Source organism: Plectropomus leopardus, chromosome 17 (genome assembly GCF_026936395.1).
Source record: "Plectropomus leopardus strain MGB_pleo_1.0 chromosome 17, ASM2693639v1, whole genome shotgun sequence".
NCBI classification, from domain to species: Eukaryota; Metazoa; Chordata; class Actinopteri; order Perciformes; family Serranidae; genus Plectropomus; species Plectropomus leopardus.
The window spans coordinates 12,275,418-12,291,435 of NC_142192.1; the positions used below are offsets into that span (position 1 = coordinate 12,275,418).

General features: G+C 40.3%; 1 protein-coding gene across 1 annotated transcript in view; it reads left to right on the forward strand.

The window, feature by feature from the left end:
* Positions 1-16,018, forward strand: part of rab5aa (RAB5A, member RAS oncogene family, a) — a 51,858-nt gene that overhangs the window by 10,836 nt on the left and 25,004 nt on the right. The gene's annotated exons all lie outside the window — the stretch shown is intronic.

The following is a 16,018-nucleotide window of genomic DNA, read 5'->3' on the forward strand; positions in this document are numbered from 1 at the left end:
ATCTCACCTGAATAAGACTCAATGTGATGACAGAATAAAATAGGACAAAGTACATACACAACATTGCATAAAAAGGTCATTAATTGTGCAGTGTGGAATTCAAATTATTAAATTAATTATGAATTTAATTTGTTTTGGAATTTGTGAAAATGTTAATAATGCGCAAATATGAGTGAAAAACATCAATAAGGGCAGTAAATATCAATAAATGTCTTAACTGTTTAATAAATATACCTGTCCATTAATGTGGCTGTGTGTTTCCCTGAAATAACTCATTTTGCAGACACATAGAGTTCATTATTAAACATTAGCTGCATACTTTGGAGTAAATCGTACACTTGAGCCATATATCAGAAAGCAAAATGACTGACTGTTGGATACATTAAACATTTAGAGAATATGGGACAGCCTGTGATGTATCTTCAGTAATCCTGAATGAAGCACCAAAGCAGGGTTGTAAATACAGAGGTCTCTCATCACTCCTCACTCCATCTCTGTCTTATTTTTTTATCCTTTGCTCTGTTTAAAACACTGCTATCTGTTTATACACTCAGATTGAACCACACTGTTTATCAAGGGACGCTAGAGAGCACAGATTAAAGTTTATGCTTAAAAAAAAAAATTTAAAAAGTAACTGAAACTGGGCTTGCCACCGCAGCAACACCATAGATTAGCACTGCTGTCCGGACAGACAAGGAGACGCCATAAGCACCCGCAGCGCTCCAGAGGAAATTTATAGCTTATTCCTGAGCATCCTTTACACCCCCTGGCCCCACTTCCATCCTCCCATCCCTGGTCCTCTGTCTCCCCCATCCCTCCCTCCCTTACCCAGCACCCTCCCCCTGGCTTCCCCAGCTGTTGTGCACCTGGATGCTGGCCTAGGAGAGGGATGGGAATGCATGCCATCCATCTCTCTGAGGAGGCATGTGAGATGTGTGTGTGTGTGTGTGTGTGTGTGTGTGTGTGTGTGTGTGTGTGTGTGTGTGTGTGTGTGTGTGTGTGTGTGTGTGTGTGTGCGTGCGTGCAATGGGGGGTTGCTGGAGTTTTCAAATGTGGGAGGAGGGTTGGGTTGTGGATAAAACTGAATGATATATCTTTGGGTTGGTGCTGCTACATCAGCCCTGTTTTTAAAGGTGGTCTTTAATCCTAAATGAATGTCATGAGCTTGAGATGTCATGACTATCAAGGGTGCGTTAAATTAGAATACGCTAATACATGTAAAGAAGTCAGTATTGGGGCGCCCTGTAGCTCACCTGGTAGAGCAGCCGCCCCATGTACAAAGGCTATGTCTTTGCTGCAGCAGCTGTGGGCTTAGTTATCCTCCATGGCCCTTTGCTGCATGTCATCCCCACTCTTTCCCTTTCACACTATACCTTTCCCATCAAATAAAGGCCAAAAAGCCCCAAAAATAATCATTTAAGAAGTTAGTATTCACCTCCAGTCTGCGTAAGGACTTCAACGATTAATCAGTTAGTTGCCAACTAATTCGATTAATCAGTTTTAGTACATTTTTAAGGCTTATATTCTGATCTGCATTCTTAAATGTGAATATTTTGTGGTTTCTTTACTCATCTGTGACAGTAAACTGAATATATTTGTTTTTGACCTTTGAAGAGGTCATCCTGGGTTTAAGGAAACACTGATTAACATTTTTCACCAGTTTTTGACAATTTATAGACCAAAGAGCTAATCAATTAATCAAGACAAAAATAGAAAGATTAATCAGCAATGAAAATAATTGTTGGTTGCGGCCCTGGTTTGGGAGTGAGGGAGGGATGACCAAACTAAAATTCATGATCGTCAAGTGAGGTTTGGTAGAAATGATTGACAGAGTCACCATGGTGTCACCCATGTGTTTTTGGACTCATATTTGAAGCCTTTAGTCTGGCATTTTGGCCATCACTATCTTGATTTGTTCAAGCCAGAAGTGTCCTTATTTGGATGAGAGACGGGAGCTGTGGATGAGCGATAGACTGTAGCTATGCCTCGCAAATAGCCTGTCATTAAAGGCAACCCCTCCTTAATTATGCTTAACTTCAAGTCTTAATAAAATGTAAGTGGGAGTGAGTTATAAATAAATTCACTCCCTGTGCAGTTGCCATGAATCTGGAAATTAGCCGTAGAGATCAAAACCATTTTTGTTGCGGGCTGTTAACATTTTAATTTCTGCTGTAAAGTTGGGGATTTTAACACAGGGGTCTAAGGAGACTGACTTTGTTCTGGAGCCAGCCTTAAGTGGCCATTAGAGGAACTGCAGTTTTTCACACTTTGGCTTTGGCTTTATTTTTCAGCCGCGGAGATTGCTGCTTGAACTTGACCAATAAACTTGATAAAGTTCATCAACAGGAAACATGATTGAAATTAGTAGCGATTAAAACACAATGTTCATGTTGTGTTTGTTGAGTTGACACATACAGATATTATTCTACATTATTTAAACACTTTTTTATCATAATTTAACAGATTTAGTCCAAAATAATTGCCAGATTTTCAATAGCTTTATTGCTTATCGATATACACATATAAACACTTTTAAAACCCACCTAACTTTATTTTTAATCATATATAAAAATAGACATTTTTTCAAAGTACGCCTTATTAATTTCCCACTGTCCTTAAGAGAAATGCATTAACAGCACCTATATTACTGAGTTCTCAATATTTCTCCAGTGTGCTATTTTACGTATTGTGTTTGTCCTGTTTGTCGGAAATAAAGTTTTCATATTAATGAGTTTAGGAAAGTTGAAGAAAGCATGACAGGACCAATGGAATATTTATCACATCACAAGGTCGTCCCTGTGGACAATATAAAATTTATTCCAATGCTATGTATAAATAAAAACATTAATATTCGATAGAAGCACCGCAGGCACATCAAGCCATCATCTTGATTAAAAGCTATTTTACTGGTGAATAGTTTGTTTGTGAAATCAATTTTTCATTCTAAATGTCACATTTCTGTGAGTTTTGCAATGCAGATTGGATGAGATATTTTGCTGAAATATACATGGGACTTCTTTGCTGTCCCATGGCACACAAATTTGATTGGTGTGAGAGGGAAGGAAGATGGATGAAGATTGTCCGGGGCTGGTTGTCTGGAGACTAGGGGGAGGTTGCAACGTTGTTCTATATCTGCGTGAAATGTCTCAGATCGGAAATGGCAGCTCCCATATGGATTCAAATCCAGACACAATCGGCATACTAATAAGGAAACTGCACACAGACAGAGACGAGAGGATGTGTGAATAGCAGCAGAAGATATTTGTACTCACAGAAACAGGGTTAAACCTAAAGTAGACCTAAACTTAAATACTCAGTAATGTAATGTCAGTCATGATTGAAACTTAGTGTAGTAGGTGCTTAAGTGTTTTTTACAGAGCACTGCATCTTAATGAGGAATCCGGTCATGGCGAGCTATAGTTAATGTACATTAGATGATTTCTGTAGGGGATATGAACTGTTTGTGTCATGCTGTGGAATGAAATGACAGCACTCTCGAAGGTCCAAGACAAATTTGTCTGTAGAGACTAATAAATTAAATGGATCAATTAATGTCTACATCAAACTAATACATCAAGGCTTGTTGCTGAGTTTGGTTTTTAGAGGATGTGTTGTGCCCTGCATTGATCAAAACTCACTGGCAGCACTTGGTATATTAAAGTTGCTGTGTGGACAATCACAGGTTCTTAAATACCCTCACTTTGGGTTGATAATTTGACCAAACCACCAACTCAGAGCATCAGTATTTGACGACCAAGGAGTGAGACTCAACAATCAACTATCTTTCTCCAGAGTTACATATTGAACTTTTAAGTAGTGTGTCTGACTACAGAGTTTTTAACCGAACAGATAGTATTAGCAGGTCAAATTAGCCTTCATAGTTTATCTTTTATTAAAAAAAAAAAAACAGTGAGACCTGCAAGTAATCTTTACACATGATGAGTGACCTCATTAACCTTTTGATGTGTCCTGTTGTAAGACTGTTACGGTGTGTGTATTTGTACCGACATGTTCATAACAGGTGTGAGCTGAATTTAGCGTGTTCACCTGGGTGTTGCGTGCCAGAGCCGATAAAAACCTGTGTCTACTGTAGAGTCATTTGACCCGGGTGTAAATGCCAATCTTATGCATTCCCATTGCATTAAAAAGCCAGATATTAGCTGGTGTTAGTGGGTTTTTTGAGCAGTGGGTATAAGGCTTGAGCCTAGCTTACACAGATGGCTCACTCTGACATCATAACAAGACCAAAGGAAAAGTTTTAATTTTTTCATTTGAAGGAGTTCCGTACTGCAAGGGAGTCTGTCTATTTTCAACCAAAGACGTAGATCAGTATCAGCCCAATTAGTCAGTCTATCTCTACTTTGAACTCCACAGCTTCTCCAGACACTCAGTTACTCTTTGTATGACTAGGCCAGCTAAGAATTGCTAAACTTTTTTTGCCTGAAAGTTCCTTTTAATCACACTCACAATATATCTCGACCAAGTCAGAGAACTTTTCCACTTCTGCCTCCCACGCACACCCACACAATGTACTGCTGTCATGGTTTTATCATCACTTAAGAAAACTTCAGTGTACAACTTTAACTTTTCCCCCTATTGGTAATATCCAGAGAATGAGGTAGATTAGATCCCAGTGAATCCTCCAGCTCATCCCCTTTAGGTTGATGTAGGACAGGGCTATTTTAGGTCAAATAGCTACTGAGAGACCATCATGAAACAATTTCCTCCATCCGTCCCACTGTCTCTCTCTCGCTCTGTTTCTTTCCTCGTACATCTTGGATTCATCTTTCCTTTCTGCTCATCCTTCTCACTCCTTCTTCTCTCTCCTGCATCATCTTGTATTTATCATTCCATCTTTTGATTTCTTCTCTCCTATCACTCTTTGTCAAGTGACATCTTGCATTTAGAAGTCCATCTTTTACTATTCTAACATGCCAGATTAATCTATCCTTCGTCAGTTCATTTCTCCCTCTCTCTCTGTGTCTGGCTGTCTCTCTCTCTCAGATCTACAACAAATGTTTGACCAAGCTGTTCCACACTGTATTATTCAGCGCTGTGTGTGAGCCGCCGTCATCAGACATGTATGCCTGACATGATGCATTGGCTCTGTTTAATTATAGAGATGCTGAATAAATATTTACAGAGGGCCGATCCGTCTTCTCCCGGCCAGGCCCACAAGTGTGATTTATGAACCGTCAGTTAATGTGGAAGAAATGGCTGTCATTGTTTCTGTATGGGGGTTGGATATTATACACTGCATATATGTATTACAACTAGCTATACGATGTTTCGGGCCCCAGACACTGCTGCGTTAATGCAGGCAATTGGCTGCTACTGTGAGCCTAGATGGGATTTGTTCAGAGTTTAAACAGGTTCTTGAGACTGTATTAGCCTGTAAAAGTATAGCCGTGGTATTAGCTTCAAAAGCTGCCAGGTCTTGTCAGATAGAATACCAGCAAGGGTAGAAGAATAAATGGAATATATTAAAATGTTAAAGGTGTGCACTGAAATAACCCTACTTGACCTGGTGTGGATTCTATTTTATCTTCCCTGAACTGAATTTCTAATATTACTTTATCCTTGTTTCCCTTTTTTGTCATTATAAAGGAAAATTTTAAAAATAACCTTGTTAGGTAAGAGCCATTTTTTAAATTCCCATGTATTTATAATTTTTTTTTTTTGTGTGTGTGTGTGTGTGTCTCCCTTTTTTTTAATTCTATGCCCCATCTTTAAATTTGGACATTTTTCCAAATCAGTGAATGCATTGCAGGCAAAACTCATCATGAGTCACTTTCATCCCCTCAGCAGCAGTTTGAGTCGGGGTGTTAACAATTGATCAGTTGATCCGGTTAGAGCTGATCAGATCAATGGGCTGCGCGCTGTCACGAGCACAAGTGCTCTGTTGGTGTTTTTGCCATTTAGTTGACGAGTGCCATTTAGTTCCTTTATATTGGAGAGAAAGCAGACATATTTACGGCTCATATCTCCAACACTTGGGAATTCAAACCAAAAACAATCTACACTGATAAATAGAAAACAGGAGAAAGAAAAAATGTATGTATTTTTGATTTTGGGAAGAACTGTAGATTTTCCTCAATGTTCTGATTACAGGAAAGAGTTGGGTAACATCAGATGAAGAATTCCACAGATTAATTCAAAGTACCATTTGATTAATTTTAAATTAATGCAATCAAATAAATAGTGTTCCAATTTTTGGGGGGGAAATGATGAATAAAATTAAACCTGACCTAATTTAAGCAAGAGGGAATTAGATCCTGAATCAAGCCAAACCCAGAGAGTCAGGCTAATCGGGTTTGGGCTGAGATTCAAAGCTCTAGATTAGCAACCCCTGGATCCAAAGCACTAACCGTGTGGGCGACTGTGTGGAAACAGAGGAGCTGCAAGGCTAGTTATGATGAACTACTAGTATGCAAATACTGTGCTCTGAGAACTTTTATATGATGAAAAAATGTGACTTGTAGCTAGACTCACTTCTCAGTAACTTTGTAGCAGCAGGTAAAAAAAAAATGCTCAGGCAGCTTGGAAACACTCAGTTTGCTTAGAAATCTTCAGGAACAGCAAATAAAAAATGAAGCAAACCTCAATGTGTATTAGGTCATGCTTCATACACTTACAGCTCAATTGTTAATAGACCCATATTTTTGGAAAAGCGCAATTTCTTTGTTTGTGATATCTCCTCAAACTTTGGGCCAAAGTTTCCATTAGTAGCTCAACTCACATGCCAAAGTATTTGTTTAAGCAGCAAAAATAGAGTCCTATAAACTCGTGAAAATTCATCCTGATCTACTCAAGCTTTAGACTTTGAGTGACATTTATGTGAGCTCTGAGGTGGAGCGAGTTGTATATCGCTGTGTTGTGCATGACTTCTGCCTCCGCCGCTGGGAGAGAAGTATAGTAAAAACACATTAAGCATTTCCATGCGAAACTCACTGGAGGGCTGCTATGTTTCCTAATGCTCTCCTTTTTATGGCACACAGCAGAGTGTCTGCATGTGCGTATATAAAGTATGTGCGAGACAGTCGACTTGCATGAGTAACTGTGTGCTCTCGTGTGTGTGTTGGTGTACTCGCCTGCCTGCTGGTGCTCCACAGCCATCTGGTATCTGGTCAGTCTAGTGAGCCTCTGGAGGGCACCTGGCCAGCAGCTTGCTCACCTGGCTCTGCTAGCCCCTGCCAACCACCACACCTGGCCTGGCCAACACACAGGGAAAGGGAACAGATTGCAGTGCAGCCAAAAGCACTCCCTTATTGCAGCATGAAATAACGCAGTGATACAGGATATATGCTGCTTGCAGTGTTATGGACGCTGCAAAGAAATGTGATATTTTTACAGCACTACATTGGAAATGGCATTATTGCACAAAGATGTTCAGATCTCAGTGCTTTTGGGAACAACTCTACACTGTTTGTTTGTTAGGAAACAAGACTCTCGACATACTCACATAAGATTCCATGATGAGTAATGTTGACTTCGACTGCATCTGTCCCAACAGTTTGTGCCGGTTGGTGCCAGCCCATCCATTTAGCATATGATGGCACTTCCCTCCTGCAGGTTGTCCTCTGCTATCAATTACACTCTCCTCTCCCTGCAAGAACGATGCTCTTTGTCCCCAGTCGCACACACAAACGCGCGCACACACCGCGGACGCAGAGGGACAGACACCTGCAGAGTGTTTGTCACCTCTTCTGTTGGCATCTGCGACCGCATGGCATTGTGGGAGAGACGGCCATCTGGTGTCGGCAAGGCTGGACTGGAAGGGGGGCAAGCGTGCACGATGTATCATGCTGCTCTTTTCTGTAGGTCTAAGCTGTGTGAAGTGTTGTTATTTTTTTGTTGTTTTCACTCCTATTGGCGTTAGTCAGCTAAAAAAATATGGGAACAAGGAAAAAAGTAAGCTTAATTTTGCATTTATTAAGCTACAAATGCAACTGTGCTACAATGTTAAAAGCAATTGTGGCTTCTCTCGAGGGCACTAACAATTTTTTTTCTGAAATTCAACATGTGCTAATTACACAAAAGCAACGTCCCATACAGAATGTTTTGGATTCATTAAAACCGCATGCAAACGGTTGCCTTTTGTCAAATTGAACTCTCTCCTAATTATCTTGGAAATGTTTACCCCTCTTCACAGGGAGACAGCGCATGAATGCTTGATTGACATGACAGTGGCTGCAAAGTTTCTCCAATTATCCTGGCAAGGTTACGATTGCTGCCTCTTGATTCACAGCAGGTCCTTGTCATTCTGAACACAGAAATAATAAACTCTTTTCTCTACCTACGCTGCTGTAACCTATGAATTTTAAGTCTGTTGAGAGTGTATATAAAAGATGGACAGGGAGGTAGAACCATTAAAAAATGATTGTGGTATTTAAAACATGTGGAGTGAGCTGAGGGCGGCTTTAACTTTGTTTTTGTTGTTCTATTGGTTAGTTCACCACAGACTGAAATAACTCCGCAGCTATCAGACAAGATGCCATGAAATTTTGTACAGTCATTCTGGTCCCCTGGGGAGGAATCCCGCTGACTTCAGTAAGCCCTGACCTGTCCTATAGTGCCGCCACTAGGTTGAGATTTTTGTTAATGAGTTACATGTAGCTACAACTATTGGATGGATTGCCTTGAAATGTGGCATTCACATCCCTCTTGGGATTAATTTTAACGACTTTGTTGTTCTCTTAACTTTTATTACGATGTGATCTTTATTTGTTCAATTCTTTGTTTTATGACAACAGGATTTCCCACACTTTTGAATATTTGAGGCAATCCGCCACGATTACAACATCTGCCACCACAAATAGATTTTTTATTTTTGGAGCTGGACAGTTCATTAGGAGCACTATTGGAGTGTATATACTAGTATATTAACAGCATCACACTGTCGAACCACAGAGTGCACTGGGGGCAGAGATGGCACAGTAGAGACTTAACTGTTCATTCTGCTGGGTCTAAAAGTTTACATTCACTTACAGCAGCTGCTTCTCTCATTCATCGATCTGATCTGGTCAGCTGTGAACGGATTGGTGGCTCAATTATCCACCCAGCGAGTCACAAACTGCTGCTGAGGGGGAAAAAAAAGAACTCATGCAGAGTTCATGGACCAGCAAAACACATAATGATACAAAAAGACAAACAAAAGGTTTTTACAAGAAAGAAAAAAAGACAAAAGTTTAGTAGCTCTCTTTACATTTCATCCGTATCATATCATTTCTAAAGTGACGTAGTACAGATTATATGTACATGAACTAATATTCTCATCCGAAGAACTAGAAGATGGTGGATGGTGTGACACCATGCAAGACGATTGCGAGGTAAGCTTTAACAAGATGTGGAAACATTTCCAGCCTTGTTTATTTTTATTGAACAAAATCAGGTATCTTAAGCCAACATGCAATGTATTCCCAACGTTTACCAAGTGGTTTCTGTACTTAATCAAACCACATTAACCATAGCGTTGTCACGTCAAATAAAAAAATTAGAACATAAAGAATTAGAGTTGAGAGAACATATCCACTGCAAAAGAAACATACAAAGTTAACATATAAAATGTACTAATGTAACACATCCGTACAATAAACGCACAATGCCAACATTTATTCTAGCTTGGATTTTTAAATATCTGTAAAACATCCTATCAGCCTTAGCATTACTTTGTATTAAGTGTTATTTAGCTTGCTTACACATAAAAAAATAGATGCTTAACATGGTAAAAAAAATACCTGCTAAACATAAGCATGTTGTCATTTGGAGCTTGTTACTTTACTGATGTTGGCATTTAGTTTAACTCACCACTGTGCCAAAGTGAAGCCTTGCAGAGCTGCTAGCATAGTTGTAGACTCCTGTTCAATTACACGTCCAAAGAACGTGTTAGAATATGCATTCTCAAGTATGTATGCATGCATAGTGTCTGTGTCCTCATTCACTGTGCCGGGGAAATTCATTCCTGTCATGTCTCTGTTTACCAAAGCAAGTGTGCTTGAAATGGCAAACATATTGGCCAGAGGGTTAGAAAATACAGCTGAGCAACAAATTACCTTTTTTCATTTTCAGCATTGACTGTCACAACTTAAGAACATACACGGCATCCTACTGTAACAACAAAGACAAATATGCCGTTGAAATATGCACAACATATCATTGTAGTTTCAGTTTTGTCACTGGAGGGAACAGCTACTTTGTGCATTGTGTGATGTTGAAGAAAAACATTTGCCTCACAAGAAATGAAGCATTAATAAACATGGAACTTTAGATGTTGTGGTTTTTATGTGAAGGAATTGATACAGAATGAGGAACAAACAGCGGCTGCAGCCGAGTGGAATGAGTAGAGTCAGATCGAGATAACAGAGATATTAACCCACATATTCCTGAAGGACGTTCACTTGTGCAGGACGTTCATTTGGCTGCTTGGCTGGGTTGTGGGTCTGCTCATCCAGCCGGCCTGCACATCGCAGACAGATGTTCGGCCAGCCAAGCCTGCAGCGCCACAGGCAGTGTGTGTTCTAGAAAAACCCGGAGACCAGATGCTGCTACCTGGTGTCCCACCCGCCTGCTGCTCTGCTATACTGGGCATGCTCCAATGGCCATCACTTGACCTCAAACTGGGTTTTGAGATTGTGCGCCGTCAATCATTTTGGTGATAGAGTAGAGCGGGCCTGGAACTGAAAGACTTCGTAGGGTCGACTCAGCAGGTTCGCCCCTGCGTATCTGACAGGCTGAATTCATGTGCCAGGTTGTTTTGAATAATGAATCAAATAAGGTATAAAAAAGTGTGAAATACTCTTGCATGCATGTGAGTCAGATGATTTGCATTTTCTAATTAAGAAGTCAACTACAGTGTTATAAAACCGTAGCGTAATAGAAATGAATACCACGCAATAAAGAATTATTTGTGGAGAATGAAAGCATCAGAACACACACATCATAGAATACCACATTGCATCCTACTGAGTGAACTATCAGAAGCAACATCAAAAGATATAATGCAGCATCTATCTCTTTCAGCCCGATTTTCCCTCCAGTTCTGTTCCCCTAATAAATAAACAGTCGCTTTTTCTCGAACAAACAGAAACACAGATTCTTCATCCCTCTCCACGGTCCTTGTCATTACCAAACCCAAGGAAACTTTCGAAGAGATTCAAAGGCATTCAAGATTAAAGATTTATTTGTTCTTTTGAAGTTCCAGCACTGTTTTTTGTCTTATTTCTTCGCCAAATGCAGCGTGGTAATGGTGTTTTCGCAGCATGGTTGGTGCTGACCCAGAACTGCCAGAGAGAGGTTGCTGGCCTGACGGCCAGGCTCTTGTCTCAAAACTCCCCCTAATGAGGGATGGCTCAGTAATGGCATTGCTTCTTTGTAACCTCAAAGGACACAGTTTACTTGCTCGTATTCCAACTGTTATTTATATATTATGTCGTGGTGTGAAAAAGAAGAAAGGAGACTCGCAGGAAGCCGGGTTATTAGACTGGTACATCTGGGTTGCTTTGTTTTGCAGCATCAAGCATGCATCAAATCTAGATTATTTTTCCCACCTTTTAATCTATGTCAAGGATGCTCTTTTGTTCAATTGTGTTGATTTCGATAAAGAGACAGTGCAGTTATTGTCTTGTACATCTGGTGTCTTTGTCATGTCTTTTTCCATTGATATGCGTCAATGAGTGCAAGCAAACTTTCCACTTTTCTCACATTTGGTTGCACTTTTTAGATTCAGTAGTCACACATGAGTTACAATGCTCTGATCTGATGCTTGGATTTCAATTAAGCTTTGAATTCCAATAACAGCTCATTGTTCTTGCTTTTATTAGCTGCTCTATCTCTTAGATTCATCAGGCATGTCTCAGTTTGCCGTGCATCAGTGCATCTCTCTCTCCTCCTCTGCTTGAGAGCCAGCAGAGAATCACACTGCCCCCTAGTGTCCGCAATTGTTAGCAACACAACAGAATTGATTGTGCAGCCGTCAAGCAGACAATACCCTGGTACTCTGCCAGTGGCTCGATACCAAGATCTGTCATGGGCAGCGATGCACGACAATAGATTCTACTGATTGGAGTGGCGCACACTCCTGGCTATGACACTGGCCTACCGCTTACTATCGAATGGCTGTTTTTCCTCTCTCTCCAGTCACAAGCTCCCTAATTCAGCAATCAATGCTACTCATTTTAATAGCACCTCTGCTGTTGCCCCGAGGAGAGAAGAGGAGAAATCAGGGTGGGCCGCTGTCAAATCATTTTTCTGAGGGGAAGACTGCAATCATGGCTTTGACGGATCTCTGAGAATGACTAATCATGCTGCAGTGTTGCAGTGGGGATGTCAAGCTGGTTTGTTACGAGGATCAGTTGCACATACTTGTTTAAGTGTAATAATAGTGTGGATTCATATGCAACCACAGATAACCATAAAAATTCTATATGATGCCTTAACGCAGGACTATGGATAATGCAGGGAGTAGAATTTAATCAAAAATTCAGTCATAAGTACAGAGTAAAGGCTGCATATGACCTTCAGTGGCAAACACACACATTTTCATTGTATTCTTTACAATAAAAGCATGCATACAACAATCCATGTTTTGTTTTTAGCCAACATATCTCGTCTTTGTAGCCACAAGATGCAATGTGAGCTCAAGCAGCCAGAGGCTCCTCGAAAGACATCCTAAGTAAGTGCTCCAAATGACAAGACAGACTAAATACCCTCTAACAAACGATACAAGACTGCAGAAGGCGCTTTAACAAAGGAGGTATGTAATGAACCCAAGGTGCCTTCTCCCCAATATATCATCCTGAGTGAATTTGCCAACATCACTCTCTTTACCTCCAAGCATGGTAAATGAGAATTTATGCACCTGCTACTTTGTCATTCTTTACTTTTTTTCACCCCCATGAGGTAGCCATGCCATGCGAGACAGATATTTCCACCAAAGGCACTATCCCCTCGCAGTAATTATATCAGAGCGAGAGAATGGCTCATTAACATATGCTAGGCATGTCAGGAATTTACAAGCGCCTTTTGTAGATGCCTCTCATCAGTGTGCTGCTCCCATCCGTATGGTGTCTCCTTTGAGGATGCAACCTCCTCATTTCCATAGACGTCAATCAAGCTGTGCGTGATTTTTTTTTTTTAGAAATATTCCGTACAAAAGCACGGGGGTCTCTGAATGTGGCAATCATAAGGGACAGCTCAGTGATATGGAAAAAGTGCACATGTGGGGGTGCGACGATGTGTTTTGTGAAGCTACATGATGAAAACAAAGCGACAGGGCCAGAATTATCTTGATGATGTGTCAGCCGTGCAGAGTGGGTGTAGTGGTTTGTGTTTGCTTTTCTGCAATGTCTTTAAAAGAGGTCTGCGTGTATGTATGATTACGTGCATAAAGCTTGACACCAGACACCAGACCGACTGACAGACAAGTCCCGAGGCCACTGAGCTAGTGGCACCGCTGCTGCTGCTCCTCCACTGCTTCAGGACCCAACATCTGCTGCCTTCAAGAAGGCGCACACTGTTGGCCTTTCACCCATTAGTATGGTGCCAGCAGATTGGAATGACCTATTTATCAGCTATGTTCATATACACCCCTTTAAAACAGTTTTGAGATTTGTGAAGTCATTATGTAAATCTTGTGAATATTTAGTGAAATTCTTATCATTTATGGTAAAATTTCCCCCAGAACAAAACTGCCTGTGTAATCTAAGTCATGGTAATTAAGTCTTTAAAAAGTTTGAATGTAGATGTGTGAACATACAGCTCTCTTCAAGTGCTGGAGGCAGCAGAATTTAGTCTGTAGTGATGCAACCAAGGAAAGTTTTCTGTGAAGTTTTCTGTATTTATAATAAACTTGAATTGGACTTGTATGATGTCAGCCCATCTAGTTTGATAAAGGATAATTTCATAGGGGTGTACCATATCTATTCATTCATAGCATTACACATGGCAACAAGCATGGCTAAGAGCATATCTGCTACCAGTTACTGTTGTTTTTTTTTTTTTTTTTTACAAACTAAAGAAATGAAAAATAATTATTGTTTAGTTTTTACTAAATATTTGAAGCCCAACTTACATGTATGCTGACATGTTCAACAATACACTTATCTTGTATCATATCTTAACTATACACTTATCTTCAAGAATATCATTATCACAAAAATACCCTGAAAAATCATGATATTATTTTTGGGCCATGTCGCGCACCCATATAATGTAGAACTATTTGGTTGATCAATGTTTGCACAACTAAAAATCCCACTGCCGTTACGCGATTGTTGTCAATAGCTGGGTTAGAGGATATCATATCAGTATATTGGCAATAATTTGTCAATACAATATGTATCACAATACAGGGTTTATGATTCAATGTATTGCGATGTATTACAACACTGTATGCAAGGCGATATATCACAATTTTAAAAAAAAATCTATTTATCTATGACATGACATTTATACTATAGTATAAAGAAAACACCCCCATATGCGTTAAAAGTATTGGTGGGCAATGTATTGATAATATCTGTATTGTGATATAAAATCAGAAGTTGTCTTAGATTTTGGATATCATAATATTGTAAGTGTTGTCTTTCCCTGGTTTCAAAGGCTGCATTACAGTAAAGTGATGTCATTTTCTAAACTTACCTGACTGTGTTAGCTGTTCTATTATTTGCCTTTACCCTATTAGTTAGTCTTTTCACATAACTAATGATTATTTATCTAAAATGACAGTGTTTAAATATTTTGTGTAGGCAGTAGGCACCAATAGTCAACTCTACTTTATTGACGCAATGTCGATACCAAGGTATTTGGACAAAAATAGTGATATCTGATTTTCGCCATACCACTCATCCCTAAGTACAGCCAAAATTCATTGAATCTCTATTGAAAACTAAACCAAAGTCCATACTATGTAGGGCAGATGCATGAGCCTCGATGTTGCTGTGCTCCAGTGGCCCCGACTGCTTTTCTTTGTCTGCCTGACCCTGAGGCTTTGTCCACTCCACGCCAACGAGGCCAAGACAGACTGGTGTGGTGTTTAGTTCCACCACACTAGCTGACTTGGCCAGATGCCCTTATATTTTAATTGACAGTAAACTCTAACTCCAAGCTGACTGGAAAAGGAATTCAGCCTTTGCTGAAAACACAAACACATCCACTTAAACAGATGGCAGCCGCTTTTTAGTTTTTCTGTGCTGTAAAATGGACAGTATGGCTTTGAAATTGACTTTTTAAAAATGAATAAGGTAAGTGAAAATGAACAAAAGGAGTAATTTTGAAAGGATATGGATTCATTGGCTGGGAGTGAAAAAGTGACCTAACAGGGGCATGACAGGAGTTTGACAGAAAGCTTACAAAGTGAGATGGAGACAAAGAGAAAAGTCATTTTGTGTTTGAATGAGTCCGGGCTTTTGCCCCAGCAAATGTCACCGCAATGACTGAAGACCCAATGTCCATTTCCATCACCAGCCGCTTGCTCTATCTCTCTCTCTTTCTTTCCCATTCATTGTCATTGCCTTTTCCCTTTAAGTGCACTTTCGCCCACACCACTTGGAAATTGATTGAAACAAAATGTCACAATTATGCCCTGTAGCTCGCCGCTTCAATTATTCATCAATTAGGGGCTAGGCTCCTTTTTTTCTCTCCTCTGAGCTGATTTTTCATTCAGTTTGCTCGAGATGTATGGCTCCCCTGCTGTTAACCAGTCCAAAGTCATTAGTTTCTGGGTTTGCAATTAAACCTGATGCCTTATGCATGAGGCTCCGACTCAGTAGACACACGCAGCAGCGGCCGCAGCAGCCAGCGAGCGAGCTAGCAAGCTCTGGAGGCGTGGATGGGAAATTAATTTGCTAGAAATGAAGTTCTCTCTCCCTCTCCCCCCTCTCACTCTCTCCCTCTATCTCTCTCTTGTCTGGCAGGTTGGAACAGATGCCACTGGCTGGAGATGGAGGTAGAGATGGGGCAACTATGGAGTCTCAGTATAGCTTGATCAGCAGTGACAAGAGAATAGGATCTCACTAGACTT